This window comes from Zonotrichia leucophrys, chromosome 2 (genome assembly GCF_028769735.1).
Source record: "Zonotrichia leucophrys gambelii isolate GWCS_2022_RI chromosome 2, RI_Zleu_2.0, whole genome shotgun sequence".
In the NCBI taxonomy this organism is placed as follows: domain Eukaryota; kingdom Metazoa; phylum Chordata; class Aves; order Passeriformes; family Passerellidae; genus Zonotrichia; species Zonotrichia leucophrys.
The window spans coordinates 63,740,013-63,764,179 of NC_088171.1; the positions used below are offsets into that span (position 1 = coordinate 63,740,013).

The window sequence follows — 24,167 nt, forward strand, 5'->3', positions numbered from 1 at the left end:
CCTTCCTGGAGCTCACAGAGGTTGTTCAACACCTGGTGCATCTTATTTTCCAAGAACGATTGTTGTGTTTATTTTAACCCAGCCTGGGATGGTGTGCAAACCAGCCACGACTATTAGATGCTGAGTGTTCCCAGAACCAGATGGTCAAGCCTTCCTCTTTTAAGACAGCTGACTCAAAACCATAAAAGAAAACACCAAAAATGAAAACAATCATCAATGACAACATCAAAAAACACCCTGTGGTGGGGAATAAAATATTTCAATGCTGGCACTGTGAGACAGAAAGAAACTCAGAGCAAAGAGAGTATGTGATTTTCAGACCCTGAAAGTTAAGCATGCACAATAGAGAACTCACTCATCAGGAAGTTTCCACCAGTGGAAGGTAACAGGAGGAATTCCCTAGCTTAAATATGACAGATGTTCATACCTCTGCTACCCAGAAGCAGTAAAAACCCCCTGTGGCTATTCTGACTGCCCTGCTAAATGAATGGCAAGTTAAGAGTACTAATAAAGCACAGCAATGCAAGCTGCCACTGCCTGCACCTGCAGGTTCTCTGCCTTCACAATTTACAGCCCAATGCAAAGTACTTCATTTTAGCACCATGAAGAGTCACTTGCCCTCCTCGTGGTTCTCCTCTCCTTCCCAGGCCTCTTCCATTCACAACCAGTCCTCATTTAATTGGGCTGCCCGCTCTAAGCCACTGAGGGAGCATTGCTGGCACACACTGCACCTCTTGCACAACCAAACTTGCCTGTGGCAGGTTTGAGGCAGTGCAGGACTTCTGTTCATAAACCTCCTTCAGCCTAACTCAGCTGAGAAATTCTACATTGAATGTTAAATCAGTCCAACACCAGGTTTCAAGCAATCCTGTTTATATACAGCCAACAGGCTTGTTCTGGTTTAATAGAATCAGTTCCTGCCCTCCTTGACTGGAAAAAAAATAAAAATCAATGTACATTTTCACACCACTGTAACTAAAATGAAAAATAATAATAAAAATTAAAAAATTCCACACCTGGTTATCGGCAGAAATAAACATGGCGACAAGATGCCACGAAACAGCTCGTGAAATTCACACACAAAGGTGTAAATGTAGAGCATAGGGACTCATAGAATGTTAAGGAATTAGAAGAGACCTTAAAGATCATCTAGTCCCACTCCCTCTGCCATGGGCAGGAACACCTCCCACTAGACAAGGATGCTTCTTATCCAACCTGGCATTGAACACTGTCAGGGTTAAGGCATCCACAACCTCCCGGGCAACCTGTTCCAGTGTCTCACCATCCTCACAGTAGGGAATTTCTGTCTAACCTCTAACCTAAATTTCCCCTCTTTCAATTTGTACCCATTAGTCCTTGTCCTGTCACTACCGTTCCTGACAAAGGGTCCCTCCTCAGCTTCCCTGTAGACCCACTTCAAATACTGGAAGGTTGTTACAGGGCCTCCACAAAACCTTATCTTCTCCAGGCTGCACAGCCCCAACATCTCAGCCATGGCTGGCATGCAGGCTTTTGTCTTGGTAGACATGAAGTAGCTTTTCCTTCTTCCATTGTCTCTCACCTCCCCAGAGGAGAACAGACACACAAACTGCCTAAGGACCCTGAAAAACCAATAATTCCTTGTTAACCATCATAAGAAACAGAGAGTCACACAAAAATAACAAATGCCTGTAAGCTTTTCACCAACTACTTATCCTTAATTTTACTACTAAGATTCTGTAAGAAGCATGTGATCCTGACATGAAAAGACTTTGTGAGCATTTCAAAAAAGACAGAAAGCCCATTTCAAACATTACAAGAAGAGGGGGGCTTCAGCCTTTTTCAGAGTTTCTCATGCAATTTTCTACAGTTCTTAAAAATGGTAAAGTCACAGTTAAAGGATATGTGCTCTGTAAAATTATATAATCATTTAGGCTGGAAAAGACTTCTAAGATCAAATCCAACAATTAACCCAGAACTGCCAAGTCCACCAATAAACCATGTCCTTAAGAACCACATCAATGTGTCTTTTAAATTTCTCCAGGGATGGTGGCTCCCCTACATCTCTGGAGCCTGTTCTTCCACTCCTGTGTCTGGACTATTGCAAACTTAATCTAAACATACGACTAGATTTAACAGAAAAGATCACTTACAAGGCTGTTTGTACTTGAGCTAAAATCAGGGTTTGAATTGCAGGGTTTGAACTGAGTTAAACTGCAAAGACTAAAAGCACAGCCAAGGTCTCAGTCCCTTATGGCACTAAGTTGTAGGAGACTTTCCAGCCACATCAAAGAGTTTTGTGTAAGGCTGTTAAGACTCACTGCTGCTCACAGTTATGGAGCACTACAGGTAGAAAAACTGATTTCTGCACCTCCTTCTGCAAGTAAGCATTGACAGATGGTCACAGCAGAAATAAATCGTTTCATACCCTCATGATGTATCTCAAGGTGCATCGTCATTTAAAAACAAGTCCCACAGTGCACATCAGGAAAATAACACAAAAAATTTAGTAGACCATGCTGCTGAAGATGTAATGTCTGCTCTGAACTGGGGATGTTTTTGAGGCTGGCAAATTCCCCTGGACCACACGACTATAAGATTCTTACCACCTCAAGACACTGGCACAACGTAGATGTTTAATGCCACGTGCCTAGTGTGTGCACAGCACTCATTCACCAATGTCTCATATGCTGAAAAATATTTTCTGTGCTAATTCACAATGATGGCTGTTAATCCACCATCCTTTACAAACCTCAGCAAAATCCACTTAGCTTGGATTCAGGCATGTTTCAGAAAGTATTTGTCCTCTGCATTGGGATTGAGAGAGACATACAAGGGAAGGGGTGATAGAAATACTGAAAGTCTAGCAGGGCTGGGGTAAAACCTCAGAAATCCTGTCAGGACGTGAAAGAAGCCACAAGCTTCTAAGGAGAGGACTGGTAATTAAAACCTTGATGCAGCAAGTCATTTGAGTTTATTTAAATAGGTACTTAAAGATAAACGCAAAGCATTTTGCTCAAACATTTTGAGGAATATGATCCTTAAGGAAGATTAACAAGTCTTTAATAACACTTGTGTTATGAAATGTCATTATAATCAAGCAGTAAATCAATAGTACAGTAGCACATGCTGCAGATCACAAGGGCTGTGTTTTGCAGAACAAAAGAGAGGGCAACCTCCTCATCTTCTGTGACAGTGATACATGTTATATATACCTACACCTTTCAAACAGTGACATTTTTGGTACCCCTAGTCACCCATGAGGCCATCTGTCTACATGGGAAGGGGTAGCAATTTTTTGCTTTGAATTACACAACCTTCCAAGCAGGTTAAATGCAGGACTCATCTCTGCCAAAGGCTGCCTACACCAGTGCACTCTTGCTTCACATTCCAGCTCCCCTGGCCTCCTCCCCGTGCAGCAGCAGGACCAGACCTGGCTCAAGGCTGCCTGGAGTGCTCAGGGGGCAGATGAGTCACAGATGCTCCCCCAGCTCAGAGCTGCAAGGGGCCAGCTGTGCCCATGCCAAAGGGCCAGAGGGAGGATGCCCAGCCAGGGCCAAGGGGAGGGGGATGAGGGCAGAAATACAGGAGCAGAGATTTAGCCTAAACTGGAGCTGTCAGAGCTACATCCTGGTGAGTGAGATAATGCATGCATTTCCCCTGCCTGGCCCAGACTGAATTAGCACATCTGGGGCCCACATTTACTGCTGCTTTGGAGCACCTCTGCCATTAACACTAAAAACACATCCTGGAGGACATCAGGGCTTGAGATGAAGGAGGTGAGAGGGGAAATAAGACACCTTGCCTCCCCCTTCACCTTGTTCCTCCCTCCTCCCACATGACTTCGAAACACTTTGCAACTTGAATGCTGTCAATCTCTGTATGAAAGAAATGTATTTATAGAAACCCCATTGCTGGGCTCAACACTTTTATGGGACCAGATGTTGAAGAACATGAAGTTGATAAAATAAAGCACAGACCAAGAAAAAGGGTCAAAATTATCTGCTGCTAGCAGTGAGAATTACTGCTTCTCCAACCTCCATGGAGCGGTGCCAGTTTACCTCAGTGAGAAGGGGGGTTGGCAAGCAGGTACAGATGTGAATAATTAGGCTGAGTAAGCTGTTCAACCAAGAAGACATCTGCCCTTCACAGGAGAGATTTTTCTAGAAAGGGTTAATGCTTTCTCCTTTGAAATACCACATGGCAGCTGCAGATGACATCAGATTTTCTGCCATACTGTTTTATATCAGCATACACGAAGCAACCAAAGACTAAGCACTGCTTGAGACTGTAATCAGAGCAATGGTCAAATAATGATGTTTTTTATTATTATCACAATAAATAACATAATAAATATGCAGATGGAGCAAAAGCACCAAGAGTTCAGACACCTTTCTGGTAATCAACCCACAAGAAACACACAGATCTTAGGTACACAAGTGAAACCACCTGTTTTCAACTAAAGCCAGCAGCTCATGAAGATGCCAGGGTATGTACCCAAAGGATCCATATAGCTATATTTTGGCACTACACAGCAAAGCTGAGGAGAAGTAGGTTAATTAAAATTCGTGTGTCATTTCCATTTCCTCTGCATGTCTACAAGACTGTTTATTCTCACCATCTGAAAGAGATTCTCACCATCTGAAAGAGATATTAATTGCTGCTCTTGGTTTGTGAGAATAAACACTACAAGAGATCAAGTTCCCTAGTGAAGTCTTCTCAGTTTTGCTTTTAAACCCCAATGTAACAGCTTGAAAGGGCTGCTTTTATCTGCACAGCAATTGGCTTAGGATGCAAGCCAAGGGTGAAGTCCATTACCAGTTGTCCACCGAAATTTTGTTGACAAAGACTATATCAGCATTTGCTGCCCATTCCTATCAGTCACAGCTCAGTTTAGTAAGAAGATTTTGTCCACAGATTAGGCTTAGGCTATTTGCTTCAAATAATCCCCTTTCTTCACCACTTGCGCCAGCACTGTAGTAGCAGAAGTGATCAGGAGCAGGTAGGATCCCAAAACAAGATCTTGCACACAACCAGGAGAGACACAGAATGGAGAGAAGGCATATGAAGGCATATCAGTATTTCAACATTGATGCAACATCAATGCTGACATAGGGCCTAACAGACTCTGCTGCTGCACAACTCATGGTGCATCTGGGGGATTGCTTACCTCCTGCCAGGTTAACACCTTGTAGTAAGGGAGAGCACACAGTTTGGTGGCAATTTCTACCCCCCATGCCAGAAATCACTGGGTGGTGCAGCCAGTGCCAGCCCAAAGCTACCATAGCATGGTACCCATGACTGTTTTGACATCAGCATCACTTCCATTATGTCTGTAGGGGTGTTTTTTTAAGTCCTGGGTGCTTAGACTTGTAGAGCCTGACAGTATCTGTGATGTGAATGCTTCCCCTTTGCCAACATTGCTTCTTTCCAGGCCTTCAAAGCAACTACAGCAAAAAGCATTAAAGTGTTTCAGCTGGATGGGCAAAGTCAGTCCCTCAGCTCTGGGAACATGAGGCCAACAAAACTGGACAAAACACAAAACAAGGTGCAAGCTGCCCACTCTCAGACCCCAATCCACCTTACAATGATGCTGAAGTTCATTGGAGTCTGGATGGAAATGGTAGGGCTGGGGTATGGAATAATACACCCACAGATTTCACTGATCCTAGCAGAGGGCTGATCTGCAGCCCTGTGATATGCTACTGAAAAAAATACAATAGGAAAAATTAGTGTCCATGGCAAAGTGAGATGCTGTAGTGAAATACAACTCCTGTAAGTTTTAACCAGCCCAAGGAAGTACTGTGTGTGTGCTAATGAACCATACAGCTGACAGCAGCAGAGAGAGGCCAAAAACGTTAGGTTACACTATTCATAGACCATTGTATTTCACTGAGATTTAACAAGGAATTAAGATTATGTTAAATGTTATGTTAATGTTAAAAAAGATTTAACATTATGGAATGTGTAGCAGCAGGTGACGAGGGAGACTAGATAGTCCTTCAACAACAGAATGCAGGTTAGACAAAAGAAACTGGACTGTGGTGCTCATGCAGGAGAGTAAGGAAGTACCAGCAAGTGTACAACTTCAACAGGTCTTTCACCACCTAGAAGAGTTTTGGCAAGGTTGTAGATCAGGCTTATATTATTTTCAAAAATGAAACATCACTATCAAATAGTTGGCCAAAGTGCATAAAAACCAAACAAAATATATTTTAAAAATTCCACTGACACTTGCCTGCATTTGTAAAAATTCAAAAGTTGGTTGTGCAGTTAGCCATTTCAGTTACATGTGGTGTGGATGAAATGGATTTCAACTAAGCATAAAGAAGAGGAAATACTGTGGTATACTTTCAGCCAAAATTTCTAGAAAAGTGACAAGGACTAAATAATGAATTTCTCAGAAGAGACAGTGTGAGAATACTTCTCAGTTAACGGTATTTCTTTTGTCTCTCAACCAGTTATTCACCTGAACACTTCAGTTCTCAAGAGACCTAGAGTGATGCAAAAAACCTACCTCTCTTGCAGCATCTGTTTACAAAATCTGTACCTGCTGCAGAGACATCACAACAAAACAAATTTGGCTTCAGTGCTAATTTGCTCACAGTAAGTGTCACTTGAGACAAAAGCTAGCTAGACCTGGAGTAATAGATGGCAATCTCCATAAATGTCTCCAAACAAAATACTTCAGCAACACTGAAAGGCTGTGAAAACTGATGAGAAAACACAGAAGTTAGGGTATCATCTTTTGGGCATTTCTGGGTGAGTTAAGGTATATTCAGGATCTTTTGTCTTCCTATTCTTTGGGGTACCTAGACTACATTCATTTTATGTACAGCCCAAATGTTAGACTGCTGCTTTACAAGTCCTGCCTATTTTCTTGCATATATTGCCTTTCTACTACTGCAAAAATACTAGGCTGACTTGATGGGGTGGGGAAACAGCACTTTGTACCCACCTCTGACCCACAAGAAATGAACAAGATCTTTACCACTGACTTGAGACAGTGGGAAGACACTCTTACTGAGAAATAAAGACATATATTATATTTAGGCACATGTACCTACCTCTGGTACACTGGCAGCATAAATTGTTGCAAGTCTCCTGAGTCTATTTCTAATACAAACACCTAAGCCAGAACTATCAAGTGCAAACAATGACAATTTAAAAACCCTAATAAATCCTTAGGCTTTTGAGTAAAAGAGACACATCAGTGATTTGCCAATTAATGTATGGAGCCCCTGGTGAAATGCTAGGGTGTCTCCAGAAACTCATCATGTATACTTCAATTTTCCCAAAAACATTTTGGCTATATGACACATTGAGAATACATAACATATTTATCCCTACACCTTACAACAGTGCAACTGCCATTATTGGCAGCACAGTAATCAGATACTAAATCCTATCCATCACTTTCGAAATGTCACTCTAATACCAGCACCACAGCTCCAATGCACAGCCTCCCCTGGAGATACTCTAGCCCTTGTACAAACAGGTATTTCAAAAACCCACTTCAGAAAATTCCACTTCACCTCAAGGCAAACTGGTGTTTATTTAATATTATCTTTTGAGTATTACAAATAGTAATAATTTTATCTTTTTTTCTATTTTAACCATGACACCTTTGTGCGCTAGAAATGATCATGCTCAGAGTTATCCCAGTCCACAGAGAGGGTGGTCCCTGGAAGCCAAAAGAGACAGGATATTTCTAGAGTCCCTTCCCCTGAAATTCCTGGTTGAGGAGCACAGTTACTTACAGGACTGCAAGGCATGCTGCAACAAAACATACTTTCCCCCTTGACCAGTGAAACACCTGGGCTTGTCCCCAGGTGTCTGTAGACACCAATCCTACACCCATCAGAGCAATATTGTATGCATGGCAAAACTCCAACAAAAAGCACCAGGAACAAGGTTAAATATCAGTCAGGGAGGTGCAACACCGAATAAAAGGTGAGATCCAGTGGGAGGAGAAAGATTACAGCAGTGCAGGATCCTGGGGTGCTCCTGTTACACTCACATCCTGAGAGCTCGTCTGTGCTTTTGGTTTTAATTAGCATTTGTTAACATATGGAGATATTTACCCAGAAGGAAGGTCGGTGGAGCGGTTAGCAGAAACAGCCTCTCTCCCTTTCCCCCATCCCCTTCCCACTGGGGCACAGAGGCCAGCGCTCCAGCTGGTATAAATCTGTGGTACTCTGCTGATTTACACCAGCTGAGCATCTGGCATCAAGACATTTCCGATTGTTTATAAAAAGAAGAGCAATGTGGTGTGCTACTTATAAATCTCTCTCCTGAGCCAAGGTTGTGGTCCTCACCTGTGTCCTGCTTGGCCATGTTGTCCCATCCCATCACACCAACACAGCCAGGCCCGCTCCTGGCCACTGTCACCTGGAGAAAACAGGTACAGGATCCTATCTCACATCAAATCTGTACAAAACGGAGGTGGGAGAGAAGAGATGAAAAATCCCTGCTCCTTCCCCCAGCCACAGAGGGAAGATTAGATAGCCAGTGTTTATAAATTGCCCTGAAGGGGTCAAGTGCGGGAGTGATTGGTGTCATCTTCTCAGCACTACATTTAACAGTCCACTAAGGGTTACTTTTAATTTCTCTAAATAACTGAACAAAAGGGACCAGGTGTCCAGCCTTCAGTTTGCAAGGGCAAGGCTTGGCCCTGTGCTGCCATCCCCTATGGTGCAGGAGGCATCACCTAGGCAGGTGATGGCAAGAGGCAGCACAGCCCCAGCAAGAGAATACCCACTTCCAGCTTAGCCCCACTGTACCCCACCTCACCCTGTGCTTGCTCAGCTTTCTGGCCCCTTATTTAATGCAGGGGGATGACTTTCCCCCTGAGCCCAGTGGACTGGTGTGCACAGGAGAAGGAGCATTTGGGCTTGCTTTCCCCAGTTGTCACCACCTCCCATGGCTCAAGCCATGTTCCCATCACAGCAATTCCAGTTCCATTCCTACCTGTAGTTCTTGTTAGCATTTTCTCCAGGGACAAGTGGCAGGAAGGTGGGCCATCCCCCTTGCTTTCTTGCAGACCACTTTTGTGCCTTTGCACTTAATGTTGTTCCCAATCTTTACCTTTTTTATTGAAGAAAAAGTTATTCCCTTTATAGCAGCTAAGAAATGTTCTTCAAAATTGTCCAGCAGTCATATCTTCAGTCTAATTGGGCTTCTAAACTGATTTGAATTCCTTTTCCTGTCTGTCCTTTATAAGGAAAATCTGAAATTTATACTATACATATTTCATTTATATTTAAAACTGCATAAGTTTCAAATAAAATTTCAGCAGGAAGGAAATTAAAATAAAATTTGATACCATAGAAATATTTTTGCATTGTGGAAATATTTTGCTGATCCATCTGCACTCTTGTGACAAAAATTCCTAAGCCAGGATAACATAGTATTACCCATGTGGCAGCCTCAGGAGACAAAAGAGGAATCGTCTTAGGTGAGAGCAATGAAAGAACAATTTACTCAGCCACAGCAGAAATGGTCAGTCTGGACGGTGCCACAGCTGACCACGGGGCCAGGAGATAGTCCCTGTCACAGTGGGGCGCAGATCTTGCCATGGGTAACTCTGGGAAAGCATGAGAACCTAAACTGCAGCAACCCCATCTTCTCCAAGGCCACCAGAGCAACTTTGTGCAGCTCTCTTGTGGACAGAAAGCCAAAGTATCGCCTTCTCTCTGGATCCCACAATACTGGGGCAGCTACATTGCCAAAGGTGGCATCACAATGCTCACCACATCACTTTATCGGTCTTGCTTCCTCAGAGAGGCAGCAAGGTATTTTGCTTTAAAGCACATAACGGTGCAGCCTCAGCCCTGCGTCTCCTGATGTCCTTGGGAGTTTTGCTGCTGGCTTTAACAACAAGGCAGTCAGGGGGGTCACTTTGTGGTGCTTAAGCAGCCCCTCTGGAATCACAGCCCCAGACTGCAATTAGTGCTGATTTATTCTGGGTGACTACAGTTCAACACAGACCAGCACTGGTCTGGCTGCCACAACTCATCCTTGAGATTTGCCAGTAAAGGCAGCAATTCTTTTGATCTTCCTAATAGAGAAAATTGGAGAGCATACAATCAGCCTCTCTTTCTTCCCCACTGCCATTTGGATATGACTGCAAGTAGTCTGAGGGGAAGTCCTGCTTGGAGCAGTCTGCTCCTACAGTCCTGCTGGCCACAAAGTCAGAAGATTTAAATGCTCTCAACTCCGCCCCTGAACATGTCAGACATGTAAGGAAAAAGATCTTGAAATAAAAACGAGTGTATTGCCTGGGGCAAGAAGGAGGGAGCGATAGAGAAACTCATAGAGAATAGAGAACTCATAGCGATAGAGAAACTCGTATCATTTGACTGTAAAGCAAATTGTTTTACATAGGTAACACAGCTGGGTCAAGCAGGAATCAAGGTGTGACCGAAATTATTGATCAGGCACACAGCAGGGCGAGCAAAGAGCCCAAATCTGTCTTTCCAGCTCCATTCACTAGGAGCTGCTTGTTGGCTGCTCCTCCAGTGCAGATCAGAGGGGGCCCTGGCTGGGCTGTACTGCACCAGCTCTGGGCAAACACAGCAGCAAATACTCAGCAGGACACAAAGAACATTGTCTCCAGGAAAGGGGGTGTATGCAGGACATGTAAAAAGGATCCACTGAGATCGTGGTCATTTATTTAGGCTCTCCATTGTCCTTGTCCTTTGAGGTGTTTTCTGGGTACCCCTAAGCACTCATTCAATCTGCAGACAAGATGTGACCACATGACCTCAGTCACTGTAATGACAACTCTTCTGGACTGACAGTGAGGGATCACAAGGCCTTCTGAGGAGGGACAGGCGCAAAGAGAAGGCACCATCCCAAAGAGGGGTTAGGCAGCGAGGCTTGAACAGAAGCACAGCCACAGGAGCGGGGTGTGAGCAAACTCACAGCAAATCAGTCCTGTCCTCCCGCCCCCCAATATGGTCGTGATTATTGAAATGCAGGGGAATATCAGCCATGACATCTGTACAAACACGCCACAGGAAACCAAATTGCAAAGACATCAGCAATCAAGACCAGATTCTTGGTTTGTTTGTTCAGATATCAGTATCCACTAAAGACAGCCCCAATCACAGCTGTAATTGGCACAGCAGCAAAGGCTCCCAGGGCAGTAGGGAAGGTGAATAGGCCAAGGTGGGCAAAGAGCAAACCTGGTCCCTCTGGGATCCTCTACTGTTTCAAGAACAACTTGAGAACTGTTGTGGAACGGGGCATAATTAAATTAGTCTGGGGAAGAGAAGTGTCACACAAACATGTCCTGATCAGTGTCATTCACTGGCATTTTCACTTGACATTCATCCTGAAGTTCAAGCTGCCAGAGAAACCATTCAGCTACAAGCTCTTCTTTCTCCTCCTGAAAACATCAAATAACCAAAAAATCACTTGCAACCAGAACTGTGCCAGCTGTTCCTTGTGAGTCGTGCGAAGTATAAAGTACACTTTTCCCACCAACAATGATAAAAGGTTATTTTGTTTGTCCATTTGCCTCAACGTTTAAACATTTATCCTATAGGGGATTTCTTCTTTGGAGGTTAAAATAATGAAAGAGACCAGAATTTTTTTAACAGTTCACCTAACGTGCATCAAATGCTCTGTTCTTGGATCTTGGATGCCAGTTAAATGTAATATTTACTATAAGACACCCAGTTATAATGCAAGCATTAGCATTTAGCACACATTTACTCAGAAAAAACAAGCCCATACAAACTACAATTATCTTCAAAAAATGCAGGAATCCTTTTTTAAAAACCTCCAGGAGGAGACTTCCTTTAATGCTCTGAGTGCCTTAAAGTCATTCACAAATTAACAAACACATAGTATGAATAAACTGAGTAGCTTAAGAGGTGCATGTGGCTCACCCTCAGGGGGCAGGGGGGGGAGAACCCTGACTTTCTGCTTTGGAAGACTATGCCAAAAAACCCCAAACAACAAGGCTGAAGCACACTTTCCTTCAGGGGTCTTCCACTTCACCAGAAGTCCTAAAAATAAGGGGAAAATTCTGTTTTTTCTTTTTTCATCCACACAGAAGAAAATCCCTCTCTTCTGTATACTGTATGTCTCTATAATGCATCAAGCATTAGCACATACAGGCATGAAATACATGATAAGATTAATAATAACAATACATATTTGCTGCTAGAATGCATCCGTTTGCATCAAAACCTCAAGTAAATTATTCTCTTTAATCTCTTCAAATATTTAAGAACATCCTGGAAACAATGGAACTTGGGTGCTTTGCCTCACTGGGCTCTCAAGATGTAAATATGAGATTTTATTTTATTAGCTCCCAAAATCAAGAAAATAGTGAGCAAATGCAGAATTCACCAGATTTCACCAGATTCCACTACACTAGAAACAGGGATGCTCATTGAAACCAGCAACTGTTTAAAACAGAGAAAAAAAAAATAGGTTTTTTACACAGCAGGTAATGAATTTCTGGAATATGTCCCTGCCTTGTCTTCTTTCCTGCCTCTCACAGGATAGAAGCAGCACTGCTTATCTGTTATCTTTCCCAAACCTCAGCTATCATCATTCCCCAAAGTAAGGAAACTTGCACAGCCAGGGAATGAAATCTGCCTTCTGCAGAGAGAAATGTGGAAAGCTGAGTCACTTCAAGAACTAAACAAAAATAGTGAAAAATAGATACAATAATATTTCTCTCCTGTTTTGGATGCTGGGGAAGGAACCTAAAAATAACAACAACAACAAAACCTAAAACCAGTTTGCTCTAGTTATGATAATCCAGGCATAACATTTATATGAGAACATAAAATACAGCACACAGCTGTAAGTAAAACAATATGTGTGTTCCTGAATAATGGGAAAATAGCTTGCCAATAAGGATATATTTTAAGCAAATGAAAGATGACCTGGAATTGACTCTAGAGTAACAACTTGATTACTTATAAAAATAGGAGGTAGGGGAAGAGAAAAAAGTAGAGGAAGCAGTGGTTGGGAAGAGCTTATGTTATGTGGTATTTGATGTATTTACTTTGAAAAGTTTCCTTTTGATGAATAATAAAAACAATGCTGTAACAGCCCTCTTCATGCCAAAAAATAAGATTGGCTAGGGATTTTACAGCTAATGTGGCTCTACTCACCCAGATTCTTCATGTCAGAGGGCCACATTTAAGCTCAGATGGTGAAACTGAAGCAAAAGAGATTGAATAAGGAATTCCTCTGGAGGTGAAGGGAGAGAAGAGCATGTGGCACAGTTCCTTGAGAGAGAGATTACTGGCTCTCCAGCCTGCAAATTGTTTCCATGCTGGTGTGCACAGCAACATACTAGTGTGCCTTGGAAGAAACCCAACACGCTTCCAGCTAATGCATTTTTTTCTTTCAATATCCAAGGTGAGCTTAGTGTTCATAAAAGCAGAAGATTGCCAGGATTGTTGGCTGAAGCAATCCACCACCACCCGTGAGGCATTCACCCTTCAGGCTCTAGGTCCTGGAGGAGCTGCCAGATATGTGAAAGGGGAAGAGGGGGGACAGTGCAACCCCACACCAGGTTACTGCTGGGAAAGCTTGGTCTGTACACTTGCAAAACATGTGGGATGAGTGCTGTAGTGCAGGGCCGTGGAAAAAGCCATAGGTGAATGGTAGCACATTCCTCTGTCTCTACCCAAGTGATTAATGGCAAGACTCTCCCTACCTTGTTTGAGTTCCTCAGCCCTCATCCCTAAGAGACTTCAGGGCTAAGAATGTCTCTGTGACTCCCTGGATTCTTGTCTTTCTGCTGGTGCCAAATGCAATGGTAATTTCTGGAATAAAACTGGTATAAAGCAAGAGAAAAAAGTAGAATCAATGCACTTTACACTAGGTTTGAGCATTTTTAAATTTAAAGAAACCTTTTTGTTGGCTTCTTTCAAGCTGTACTTGCACATTGTGATTGTACCACTGTGAAATAAACACCACTCTTATTCTTGTCCCTCTTCTCCTTTCCCACATGTGTGACCTTTTCCATTTGCTGGTTCCCTCCACTTCTGGGTCTTTGCCCACATCTCTCTCTCTCTCTATCCTTCTGGGACATTTCCTAAAATTTAAATATCAGCCTAAAAGTCTTCCTCTTTAGTTGCTGAAGAACACAGTGTTGAGGTCAAATGTAATGTATTTCCACCTAGCTCAAAAGCTGAGGGATTTTCTTGAAGAATACCACTCACAATTGCTTTCGTGGCAATGAGGGAGAAAACTTCAGGTCTTGTCCTCCTTTCCAGCTAATCTTAGCTTACATAAAAGCTCCTTGTGATGTACAAATAAATATTTACTATATGAATTTGAGCAACATTTCCTGCTATGCAAAAACAAAGTTAGTGTTTGAGCTGGGCTTTCTGTCCAGTAGGTTTCTGATATACAATGCTTGTTATGGCATCCTGACAGGTTTCTTCTTCACTTTCTCAGCAGCACCTGTTCACAGGAAACAGGAGGACCCAGATTTATATATTTAAAGCAGCATTTTGTTGTTTTATGTGAGTAATTCAACAAGGGTGAAGCAGTGAGAAGCAAAGGATGAAAGAGCGAGTATAGAGGCAACACGAAGAAGTGAATCCGATTAATTTTTCCTGTGGAAACACTAGAGAGAGGATTGCTTTCCTTGGAGAACATGAGTTTGTTAACAGAGATGTTGCCATCATTACTGGTATGACTAAAATGTGGAATGCAACTACTTCATCTTTTATACAGCTCTATGTCCACAGAGGGGAAAGCTTTTAGAAAGCAATAAGGCAGCAGAAAGTCATAGTTATTAATCTGAGGTATTTTATCTCTTTTCTCCAGCTACATCTATTAGCTGTGCATGTGAGTCTTTAAACAAAAGCCTTTCTTGTGTCCTCTTCTTATGCACCTCTCCTTTGTTCTTTTATTGGTTTAAACTGAAACTTACGGGGTCAAGAAAATCATTCCCATTTTTACTACAAGTCTCTATAAATAATAAGTCATACATATGTGAGGAGTAAGAACGAGAAGTAATTATTTGCCAAGGTCTGTCTTTCCTAGCAGAGAAAAACACCCATCAATTGTGTAGTTTTTTTAATAAAGTGGGTATCATCAAGTGCACTGAGGAGACAAAGGCCTCATCGTAAAGAAAACAAATGGGAAGGAACCTGTTGATACCTTGACTTTGGAAAAGCTGTATTTCAGGGGGTTTTTCACCAGTAATTACCGTGGTGTGGGGAAAAGGCTCCAAGTTCCACTTGTTCTCAAATCACCAAAGATCCCTTATCATTCCCCTTGACGTCAGGCTTTTTTGTTGTTTTATAGGAGGATATGGGATTTCCTCATAATTCATTCCAGAGTCTACTGCACTCCCCTTGAAAGAGGGTAGTTGATGAGAAAAAAACCCTGAAAGAGAAATACAACTCACATTAAAACACAGATTTTCTTTCCAGTCCCTGCACACACAGGGAAGAGCTTGGTACCAGTAGCATTCACACAAGAACTGTCCCTGGGGGCAGCGTGCATTGATCTCCTCAGTGGAGCCTGCTCTCTTTGCTGCTATCATCTTCCTTTTTCCCACCAACAAGACTGAAAAGGAACCACCCAGTTTCATGCACTACTCCAATCTTCAGGATCTCAGGTAGCACTCTTCCTTTCCTGAGTCAGAACATATTTAAGCCTTCTACTCTAATATGGTTTGCCATTTAGCCTATGAGCTTTTCTCTTTATTCTGCCCACTGGCAACCTTGGGGGGGATGAGGACCAATGGGAACTGCAAAGTTATGTCAAAGCAGATCTTTGTCTTTCCAAATGTAAGTTTCTTTGGTCTCCTTCCAGCTGCCATTTCCTATGCTTCCATGGAATACACAGGTCAGAGAGTTTCTGTACAGAAACTCAGCATGTCTCTCCAGCATTGCACCATTGCCTTTTTATTTTTGATTTCTCTTTTTGTTAAATTTTACATCATTTTACAACATATACATTGCTGCTACGCTGTGGCAAGCTTTCAACTAGTAAGGAAGAAGCTTTTACAACTGTGTTTCTGAAAAGGCTCCAATTTATTCCTCATAAAGATCCTTGGGATAAAAAGCAGATTAACATTCAGAAGTAAGTTAAATGAAAAATTGAGGCTGCTCAGAGGGAGATATTAAAGGCTGATTGGCACAAAAGGGTACTTTCTGGCAAACTTCTTGAAGCACTAAAAGAAAAGGGTCAAGAGTCATCTGCTTAAGTAATGATCTCCAAGGCAAAAATATTGGCTGGCCCATCCCATAACTACAATGGACTATTATATGTACGTTCTATAGGCTGAATGCATCAATTATACTCATCATGTGGCTTCTTGAACATGCTTAACTTGCTATTTCCTTTTATTCAATGTGATAGCACATAAATTAATACAAAGACATACATGATAGTATTTTATACCTTTTCTCCTCTGTTTTAAATTTTGAGAATCAGCGGTTTCACTATGAATAATTTAAAGGGAAAAACTTTCAGAACTGGGGGGGCTGGTAGGGCATGTCTGTGTCTGTGAGCTAAATTCTGTCCACTAACCACACTTATGCAGGATGGGAAACAGCTTTGCCAATCAATAGAGCATCATAATACGCCTCGTAACAGGAAATGAGGACTCTGCAATAATGCAGTTTTAATTTTAATGCAATTTAAAAGAAAAAACCACCCAGTACCAGATGCTCATCAGAAGACCATTAAATGTTATTACTCTATGCTATTTCCCTTAGGAACTCTCATGGTTAAAAATCAACAATAAGAAACAGCCTATATCCTTTTACAGTGAATCTCTTCGGCTGCAGTTCAGCTGAGAGCTCTGACAGGTCACAAGGTTCATCACAAGTTTGATATTTCTCAAAAGGTAAGATGAGATAGGGGTAATGGCTGTGTTTTTACAGACCTCCTCACCACAAAGCTACTCATGCTCTCCTTCCCTCAGCCTGATGAGAAGAGGCTCAAATACAGCTTTGTGTCTTCTCTGCTTTTTTCACTGTCCTTTCCTAGGTACGTGTGCTGTTTCATTTCTCACCAAGGACCAAGCACTGGCCCATCCACAATCAGGTGTCTTCCTGCAGGAAAGCAACAGTATGCCTCAGAGGATGGATGGACGGATGGATGGATGGATGGATGGATGGATGGATGGATGGATGGATGGATGGATGGATCTCCAAGCAGGGCTCCTGCACCACAACCCTACTTGGTTGACACCACTCTCCTCTTTCTCCCTTAGATGACAGCAGGAGCATTCCCTTCCACCACACACCACTCTGCTCTCCTGGCATGGAGTCAGTGCTGGAAAACTGGTTGTGTCAATGCTGTAAAATTTAATACAGCAATATAGTCCTAGAGTTTCATTCACTGGTAGTTCAATAGTTTTCTGGGAGAAGGAACCAAGGAGATAATTATGTGTGAAACGCTGTTGCTAAGTAAAATAATGGGAGCACTTGGTGCTGGTTTCTCAGAGAGTTAAGTAAATGGTTTACCAAGAGTTAGGAACTTGAGAAATAAGGAAGGGTGGTAAGGACAAAAAGCAGCCAAATCCTCAGAAGGTTCAGGTAACATATCCTGCTCTACTGCAGCTGTTTAGGACCCATCACTCAACTGCAGCAATCCTAGGGACTAACAGCGTTACATGAAAAAAGGACATAGGTACCTCTCCATGTCACAGGGATGTAAGGACGGATACACTAAAGTCTGTGTGGAGTTCAGAACATAGTGATCTCCCAAAAAAATCCTTGTACTGACATAAAATTATCAGTATATTTTTTGGCTCCACATACTCAAGAAAAAGTCAATATGGAAGACCAACACCTCAACTCTGAGTTTAGAAAGATCCTTAATTCACAAATACAGATCTTCTCAAGTTTCTGTAAGGTTTGGGGGACTTACAAGCAATCATGAAAACAAAAACAAAAACACACAAAAAAAACCCCAAAAAAAACAACAAAAGACCCAAACAAACCAACAAACAAAACCTCACAATTTATTTTCTTCAGCCTTCAAATAAACGTGAAACTCATGGACCCAACAGTCATCCGTAACTTCCTTCCCACAATTCCTGAGAAATGGAAGGGTAGTATGCTGCAGGAAAAAAGAATGATGAAACATCTCGATATGCAGGAAAAAAAAAAAAAAAAAGGAGGCAGGATTCTTAGCATAAAGGCACAGATACACAGACAAGGACTCCCTTCTTAGGAACTGGCAGCAACACAGTACACCCATCTCAGAAACTGGACAGACAGAATTGGTTTGCAGTGCTGAAGAATCATCTGGCACTGCTTTCTATGAGGAGGCTGATGTTCAAGTAGTAGCAGCTTCATTTTCACAGCAGACATCTTTAAGTAGTCAGGTAAGTAACCCCAGTGCTGCAGTAAGAATGCTGAGAATCTTCTAGGAAATTAGGCCAAATAGCTACAGCACCTCTGCACTGAGGAGTAATTGAACACTTTGATATGATAATTGATTATAGTGCGTTGATTAAAGATGACAAGAAAGCATACATTCTCCAGATGACTTTCAAATTACAAAGCCACAAACTTCAAAGCTTATTTGGACTCACACAACAAAATAGATTTTGTTATTTACAATGTAAAAAAAAGTACCCTCTTAAATGAGGCAAGAATTTTAAATCAGTAAATGGTGAAATGGCACAACCTGAAATAAGGAAGTAATCAATGCTATCAAATGGCTTCAATCTGTCCTGAGAACTCTAATCATATCCAGATGATAGCATGGGACTGATTGGGTGTCTCTGGCAGCAATTCTTATCAAGGCCTGATTATAACGACGACAATAGGAAAAAGGAAAAATTGGTTGTTAGAGGGCGGTTAAGAAGGCCTGAAGAAATGTGCAAACAGTTGCTTAGTTTGCTGTAAATCTTATGTGGTATGGTAGATGCAAGTAAAGGCAGCAACCATTGTTGGTCATTTCCAGCCATGATGAGATGCTTTTCATAAATTCAGCTAAACACACACTGGAGGAGAGTTTTACTTCGTGGTAAAAGCAAACCAATTTGCAACCACTTGCAATTTCTACAAACTAGCAAATCATCAGCAAAGCATCTTGACTTGCTTCCTGGATTTAAAAGCTTTCTCAAGCTCTCCTTAATTGCACATTACTTTAATTGCCATGATTCTACCTCTAGAGCTGTAAGAGAATTGTGCAGTTGTTGCTATTGATTTATATTATTATTCCAGACAGGAATCAGCACCGTGTTTTCTTTGCCATAATAAAAAACTTTGCAAAGATATGATCCTGTACAGAGAGCTTTATCTAAATCTGCATGACCAGAGGCAACAGGTGGCTACAAGAAAGCAATGACAGCAGAAAAATGTTACAGTGCTTAAAGGAAAGCAGTGGCCTCAGTACAAAATTAAGGCTTCAGTCCTATCACTGATGCAGCACTACATTTCTGGGCTGAAACCTGATACCAGAGCATGCAGCTCACATCCAAAATTCAGAGACTACCCAGCATCCTCTGGAATTTCTTTAAGGTTAATCAAATTTTCCTAGCCAGACCCTGCTTTGCTCAGTAGTTTCACATTGTGTCTGAATAAGCAATCCCTACAACTGAGCTTTCATGCAACCAGGTGAAAACAGGTGTCTAGAGAGAAGCTGGGATTAATTTGAATTGGAAAATCAAAACAAAGCTCAAGATACACAAAGTCATTCAATTCAAGTACAACTGAGAACCTGGAGTTATGCCAGTGCCAAAACTGCCCTTTTAATTTTTAACAAAAAGTTACTTTCAGGATGAGCACAGAGGAGACCAGCCACAAACCATGGAATGCTGCTTAGCAAAGGTGCAAAACATCCATGTAGGAAGAATTGTGGGTGCAGACAACTGGACCCAATTCACCTAGCTGTCCTGGAGAGGAGGAGTGCAAGCATTGCTCTTTCCTTGGGGGAGAAAGTACAGATATTTTGCCACATGTTTACACCAACTGTGTGAGCTTCAGTTTCTTCACTACGCGGTGTGGGTGTGCTGCTCCTAAACTAGGTGATGGGTTAAAGGTTTGATTAGGGACATGAGCTGAGACAAGAAGACAAAAAGACAAGTGTTTAGGAAAGTCCCACTCATCCCACTGATAACAAACACTATCTTGTCTAATGGGAGTGTACTACTACTGGTCTATCATGTCCCCAGCTGGTTACATTTTTGTTTCAGAGGTTTGACCTGTGGAGTGCCATTCCTCAGACAAGGACACAGTGACCTTCACAATGTCTGATGAATCAGAGGTGTTTGGCTGTGAGGGGAAGCTTGTTCAAGATTAAAGGAAGAGTTGAAGCTCATAATCAAAAAAGACAATACAATTTTTAAATGCTTCCCACCACACATGTGTGAGAAAAACACCAGGACTTTATTTAAATTCACATTTCTGGCTTCATGGCTACAATTGCTGGAACTTACTTTATAAAATTACCTGATGTGAATGCTGTTGAAGAGAAAGAGACAGAGTCAGTGTTGTCGCTGCATCAGTATGGGGCAGCACTGGCAGCTGAAATAGCAGTCATGGAGCAGCCATGGGATAACAGAAGCTAACCACATCAGGTGGTGTTCTCCACAGGCCTCAGCTCTCCACTGGAGTGCAGCAACATGAGGGTGAATCCATGCTGGAACAATTTGCCTTCTTCAACCACAGAAAGAACATCTTTTGCAATGAAAACCTACTTCTAACTAATCCTTTCCCTTTATCCCTGTTTCAATCATACCTTGTGCAACCCAGACTGAAATATTAAGTCAGGAAGATCTGCCCATCAACAAAATACCTGAGGCAGCCAGACTGCCCATCAGTCACTGCCATTCCCCAGTCTCAGGGAAAGCATTGGTCTCTTCCCTGACATGAGTACAAGGATTTACATGGCATGATTATTGGCAGCTTTAAAGCTTATTGTAGCAATTAATGGCATGAATCACAGAAAGGTTTCCACTTTGCTCACCAAGACCATTAAAGGCACATTGTAAGGAGGGAATCTGTCCCAGGTGCCTTAGGACAGATTTCTAATCCAGGTTAGTTACAAATATACCCGAGTTCTTCCTGTGACATCACCCAGGCCCCTCTCTGCCTCCTCACATAAACTGACTGCCAGATTCCCAGTGCAGACGATGCTGCTGTGCATCCTCTTCCCTAGGAGTCCTATCAGGACTGCAAAGGAATCTACTTGCCTCTCTCACCCCTGCTTTTACAGCCCCATCATGCTGTGGGAGGACCTGTGAAGGAATAAAGGGATGACCTGCCGACCCCCAGGGCCTGGCAAGCCAGTGTTGTTGCTGGGAGGAGAGGCAGAACTGCCTCCTCCTGTCCTGTGCCTCCCTGTGCCGAAAGGCCATTGTGGCTATGAGGCTGTAAGTCTGTACTGCTTTGCAAGCTGAAGGGGAATTAATGCAGCTGGATTTGGAAGGACAAAGGAAACCAGTGTTGTACTATGATCGATGGTCATTGATCTGACACTAATTAGTTCAAAAAAACCCAACCTTTTAGAATATTGGAATTACATATAATCGCTTGATTATTCGTTCTAGCTGGTTTCTTGATGTATTTGGCTCCAACTACTAGAAAATATTTTTTACTAAGCACAATGAAAGGTAAGCAACTGAACAAAATTGCCACCTCCTTCTACCTTTGTTCAGCTTAGCACTGCACTTTGCATGAGGAGATGCTTTGCATGAGAAGCTTTGCATGAGCTTTGGGATTTAGATCCCTAATGTCATCTCGTCTAATGTAAACATATAAAACCCTCTAATCTTTTCTTTAATAAAGCTTCTTACAGACGTCTCAGAACTCATTGTGTCTTGTGAAAGTGAGTCAGTTTCCTGTGTGAAACAAAATTTTAACAGGTAGCAATGCCCTGTTTTCTATTCTCTGAAAGTTTCTGTATGAATGAGTCCTTAAAATGCCTTCTTAACCTGGCCTCTGGTGTCCTTTCTTAGCTCTCTTTCTTAAACATTTCTTTTGTACCAGCCCCAACCTTTACAATTCTCCATTGAAATGGATAGTTCTTGGAAATTATATACCTCAGGACAGCGTGCCCAGTGGTATTCACAACCCTTTCAGGAGGCCAATGATCATTGTCACATGTAGTCACTGTCTCAGACAGGTATCAGGACCTGAATGATCCTAATGTTCCCATTTTTAGTCCCAGCTCTCTTAGCTCCCCACTGCCCCACTCAAACCTCACAACTTCAAGATGAAAGAGTGAGATAGGAAAAGAGGTGAAACCAGCAACAAGGGTGCTCCAATAATTGGACCTGCCCCCATATTCCACACTCCACTCAGGTAAAAGAAGCTTTGCAAGCTCTGCACCAGGTGTCTGCTCCAGTTCTCGAGGGTCTGTAGGTTTTGAACTTCTGCAGGAACAGAATCTCTTATGATGGCCATCAACTGAAAAGCTAGATTTCACTGAATATTCTCAGTAGGAAGGGACCCACAAGGATCACTGAGTCCAACTCCTGAATGGATGGTTCATAGAGAAGTGACACTGGTCACAGCACCACAGCTGTAACAACCATCTGAAATCAGACAAGGAAAATAGACTAAATTTCTCACAGGGTACAGAGTGGTTGGAAGGGGATTTTCTACAAAGGTGTAAATTCTGGAAAAAAGTGAAAGACAAAACTAAAAACAAACCTCAAAAATCTTTCCTTTGAGCCGGAGTTGAACCAGCGACCTAAGGATTACTTTACAGAGACAGCCTACAGTCCTCCGCTCTACCAGCTGAGCTATCAAAGGAAGGTACAAGAGTGCCAAGAATGAGTCAAGACTGCATCAACAATAGCCTTAGGCTCTAATGGGTCTCCATATGTATTGCTTTTCACAACCGCAAAACAGTATCCAAAAAAAGGCACAAAGCTAACTCTCCTGCAAAATTGGATTTTGGTTACAAAACTGCCAGTTTCCTTTGCCAAATAGTTCACAGCTCTTGTAAGACTGTTGGTGGTGGTAGCGTTAAGGTTGGAGTTCGTCTCATGACCCATATGAAATATGTCTACAGCTTGACAGAGAAATTTGCCCACTCTTTGGTGACGTTGCCACATTTCCTAAGTTGAACCAGGAATAGAGGGAGACCTCCCCTCCACACTATTCTCCACAACAGTTCTCCAGCCAAATTAAATAATAAAATAGCAAATGAAACAGTTAACACCTCCCTGGCAGCCTCCATAGTGAATGCAGAGGAACAGAAAAGAAGGACAGAAAGGAATAACCACTGTGGTTTCAATTCAAATACCACCAACTCCCTCAGTGCATCTAAGACCCCTCAAACACAGATGAAGTTGCAATGTCTGGCATTGCAACCAGTGGCCTCCCCAGCCCCTGGGCCTGGAAGGCTGAACCCTCTGTGAATCATCTGAGCGCTGCAGCTCACAGCTGTGGCAATTGAAAGCAAACTAGACTCTTCTGAATTACAGTGATTCACCAGCATTTGTCTGTCTGAGCAGCAGGGCGGGGCACAAAGCTGTGAGCAGACACCCTGCTTGCCGAAACCATGCCATCCTACTTGTGATGGGAGTGTGTGCAGCAGTGTTACCTCAGTGCCCTACAGCATATCCACCCTTAACCCATGCTTACCTCCACCTCTTCCTCGTGACTCAGCCCCAAACACGGGGCTGTTGCAGAAAGCACATAGCCAGCAGGTTGGGGGAAGTGATTATTCCTACATATTCAGTGCTTATGAGCTTGAATTGGGAACGCTGTGGCCCACCTTGGCTCCTCGGTTTAAAGTAGGCATGGACATCATGGAGTGAGTCCAGTGGAGGGCACCAAGATGGTGAGGGGGCTGGAGCACAGGGTGGAGGAGGGAAGGCAGAGAGGGCCCGTTCAGGCTGCAGAAGAGATGGGTGAAGGGGGATCATCCTGCAGCCTGCAACTCCCAAATGGGAGAGTATGGGGAAGGCAGAGCCAGGCTCTGCTTGGAGGCCCACAGGGAGAGGTGATAGGCACAAGCTGCCACCAAAGAAATCTTGTTGAGATACAAAGGGAGAAAAATACCATGAAAGTAAAAATTTTTACCGTTGCAAAGTCTTTGCAGAGGATGGAATTTCCAAAGCTTGACTGACACAGCCTTGAGTAATGTGACCTAATTTTAAAGTCTACCCTGTCTGGAGCAAGAGGTCGGACCAGCTGCTCTTCAGAGGTCTTTAGCAAATGAACACAATAGCGATGTCCATGTCAGGAGGTTGATTCCACAGAGCAAAAACTATCACC

General features: G+C 42.7%; 1 non-coding gene across 1 annotated transcript; it reads right to left on the minus strand.

Moving 5' to 3' along the window:
- Positions 1-22,604: 22,604 nt before the first annotated feature.
- TRNAY-GUA (transfer RNA tyrosine (anticodon GUA)) lies at positions 22,605-22,694 on the minus strand. The gene is given in 2 exon segments: positions 22,605-22,640; positions 22,658-22,694. It is a non-coding gene; the product is annotated as a tRNA-Tyr (tRNA).
- Between the last annotated feature and the right edge of the window lie 1,473 nt (positions 22,695-24,167).